The sequence below is a fragment of the Trematomus bernacchii genome, unplaced genomic scaffold, assembly GCF_902827165.1.
Source record: "Trematomus bernacchii unplaced genomic scaffold, fTreBer1.1, whole genome shotgun sequence".
In the NCBI taxonomy this organism is placed as follows: Eukaryota; Metazoa; Chordata; class Actinopteri; order Perciformes; family Nototheniidae; genus Trematomus; species Trematomus bernacchii.
This window is the reverse complement of record NW_022987662.1, coordinates 1,973,382-1,976,895: the sequence shown is the minus strand read 5'-3', so window position 1 is coordinate 1,976,895 and position 3,514 is coordinate 1,973,382.

The window sequence follows — 3,514 nt, the reverse complement described above, 5'->3', positions numbered from 1 at the left end:
TTTGTTTGGACCAGCGGGAGATTCGGGTACACAACCTGTAAGTATTCATTGTTGTTTGTGTATTTATGATGTTTAAAACAAACAAGGTATCTACCACGACTGTTTAAATGGGTAAACGTTTTTCGGGCTGCTAAATTGGGATCGCGGAGAAATGCTCTCCGCAGACCCATGCTCACAGCGTTATAAACAGGGGTTAAATTGGGCCGGGGCTGTCCGGGGCTCAGCCCCGGCACATAGGACGATGACGTTATCACCCTCGCTCATTTGTCATTTGTTTAAGCCATATGTTAAAACATCTCTCGTTCTTAATATAGACTTTATTTAGGGTCGATATGTGTTGACTTTACTTTAAAATAGCAGATCTCTGTGAGGATATAGTTTTTCCGCTTAGTGAACGTGTGTCTCTGCTCCGATCAGGAGCTGCAGCACCGCGGCTCCTTCGTGCAGAGAGTCTGCAGCGGTGTGTGCGTGTGTGCGTGTGTGTGTGTGTGTGTGCAGAGAGTCTGCAGCGGTGTGTGCGTGTGTGCGTGTTAGCGTGTGTGCGTGTGTGTGTGCAGAGAGTCTGCAGCGGTACCGCCAAACCCCCGACCCGTCTTGTAACACGGAGCCCGTTTCCTACACCATCAGGGCCGGTTCTAACCAATTTGCTGCCCTAGGCGAGATTTTAGCTGGCTTCAAATGTATTCAGTATTGTATGAACATGTTTTAATTGGGGTGTGGACGTCAAATCCTCTATGGGGGTCCGGGGGTATGCCCCCCCGGGAAGAAATGTTTGAAAATGTCAAGTAAAATGCTTCAATCTGGTGCACTTTAAGCACACATTACTAGAGACCTGATCTACTGTAGGGGGTACAACTCTAAACACCCATATGAAAAAGATCGGTTTACATTTTAATAACCAAATATGTGAACATAACCAATAACCTATAGCCAATAACAAATAAATGTAACTTATTTTATTTTTGTTGTTCATTCATATCTTATTTTACCTAGTTAACATTTATTTATGCATATTTTTGTATTTCTCAAGTTTTAAATTATATTTTTGTTTACTGTCCTATAGTATACATTGAAATGATTTCAAACCTGTTTATCCAAATAATTATAAAGGAGTGCCTTGGAAATATTTGTTTACATAAATTGCATTTATCTCTCTCGCTCGATCCCACGCCCACTTTGGCTGTGAGCTGCGGACGCCTGATAAGCCAACACCCCCCACTTTCATCACTTACAGCGCCCATCGTACAGGGCAAATGAAAAGTGTAACCGGGGTGAAAAGGGTGTTACATTTACTTAATTATGAATGTTGTTACATCAAGGCCGAAAATTAGGATGAGCGCAAACAGTAAAAAATGTTTTTTTCCCTCCCAGAGCTGCCAGCGCAGCGCCCCCCAGATCTGGCGCCCTAGGCGACCGTCTATTGGCGCGTTTCCACTACAGCGCGGAGCACGGTTTAAGAGGGCTGTGACGTCAGCGGCCCGTCTTTGGTTGCGTTTCCACTTGGCCTAGTACCGGCCGGCGGGTCCTAATTCACAGTTTTTCTGGCCTCATAAAATCGTGGGTCTAGGGCCAGAGACAACGAGGCTGAGTCGGGCTGAGTATGCTAAACTAGAGAGAGCATCGCTGGCAAGGGGGCTACAACTACAACAAGATGGACATATTTGACCGTGATTTAATTGTAATACACGTTTCAAAATGATGCCGAAGTAACAACATACTGATACCGGTTAGTAAAAACCATGAATTAATGCTTTGTCAATTCTGCAGACAGACGGCAGGCGAAAAACCTTTTAAAATGCGTGTTTTCTAAATGGAGATTGGCTAAGCTAACGCAGTATATGCTCCGACCGTCCACACTCACAACAACGGCCTATACAGACATAAATAAAGCAGCGACTGTATTCGCCATGACACAGACAGTCTGTGGTTTGTACTTGTTTAACTTTTGTCTAGTTTCTGAACATATATGAGGAGCTGTGAGCTCTGAGGGCTAACAGCTAACGGCTGTGTTGTTTTTCTGGGGTTCTCATTGAAGATGACGTCACGGCTCCGCCTACACTGCGTTACTATAGATACTACCCCAGTTCCTAAACTGTAATGGAAATGCGCCATAAAGTGAGCCAGTCCTAACGAGGCCTAGCCATACCGAGCGAGGCCGAGCGAGGCCGTGTAGTGGAAACGCGCCATAAGTCGCCTATGCCAAAAACCGGCCCTGTACACCATGCTAAATGTATGTCTGCATAAAGCTGAGTTATGATCGGTCATAATAACACAGAATTTGGTGATGATTAAATAGTTTACAGTGAGATTTACTCCCATACTTTTGGCCATACTCATGCAGCCCTACAAATGAATTGAGATTTCCACACAAATGTTCTTTAGCAAGTGTGCAGAGCAGTGTTGATTTAAAAAAGCAATTTGAAGGTTGGATATTTGTAAACCTTTTTTTGTGTATATATATTAATAATTTAAGATGTAAATTAATTCCAGTTTATTTGTAGTACTTTCTATTTTTATTGTGACATTTGGTGGCATCAATGTGTGCATTTGATACAGATAATGGAGCAGTTGCTTTAGGGCCACAGTGTATATCCCTTAAGGTCAAATAATGAGATCCTCGACCTCCGCCCCCCTCTCGCACCTCCACACAGAGCCCCCCCACATATCAAATCCCAACTTAACCCCTGGTTATAAACCTTTTTCTTACTCAATATCAAGCCACACTTATTGTTTTTACTTCGGCTGTGAGTGTTTGTGTGTGCTCAGGATGAGTTTCGCTTGTTCTCGCTGTATCGCCGACCCGGAAGCCTGTCCGCTCCTCGCAGCAGATCGCAGCAACGAGCCTCGCAACTTCCCGACCAATCAGAGCACACTGGGCTCACAGGGAGGTGGGGGGGGCAGGAGCTCCAACAAGCCGTTTAGGACAGAGAGTGAATACCGGTGAATACACATACTTTACAGAGATGCTGTATGAGAAACCAGTGTGAGTTTGGAAAATTGCACAGTATAAATCTATTTTAGTATACCTCAACAATGGAATTATGATCAGTAGAAATGGCCATGACATAGGACCTTTAAACCTCATGAGCTGCATTGTATGTACAAAGGTACTATGCATTTTCTGTATTTCCATTATTATTAGAGAGGGATCAATTTAGTTAAACTTAATCCCCCTAAGATTATTAAAAGGAGGAAAAACACATTGTTAAGGCAATGTTTTGAGGTCTTTATATATTTACTTTTTTATGATTTTGGCTTTTGTGGAACATTGTTATGTGGCCAAAATGTGTCAAGTGTTTCATTCATTGACTACAGTATATTTAATAACAAGACATCTTAAAAATCGTTATTTTAAAGGATGCTTTTATGTTATTAAATGCAAATCTTCCTAACAATACTTAGGCTTATTATCTCCATTATTTTTCATACACAGCTTGAAACACTATCCATTATAATGCAATGAGCTGCCCTCCATCCCTAACACTGCTCCTTCCTCCTCTCATGCAGCCTCATG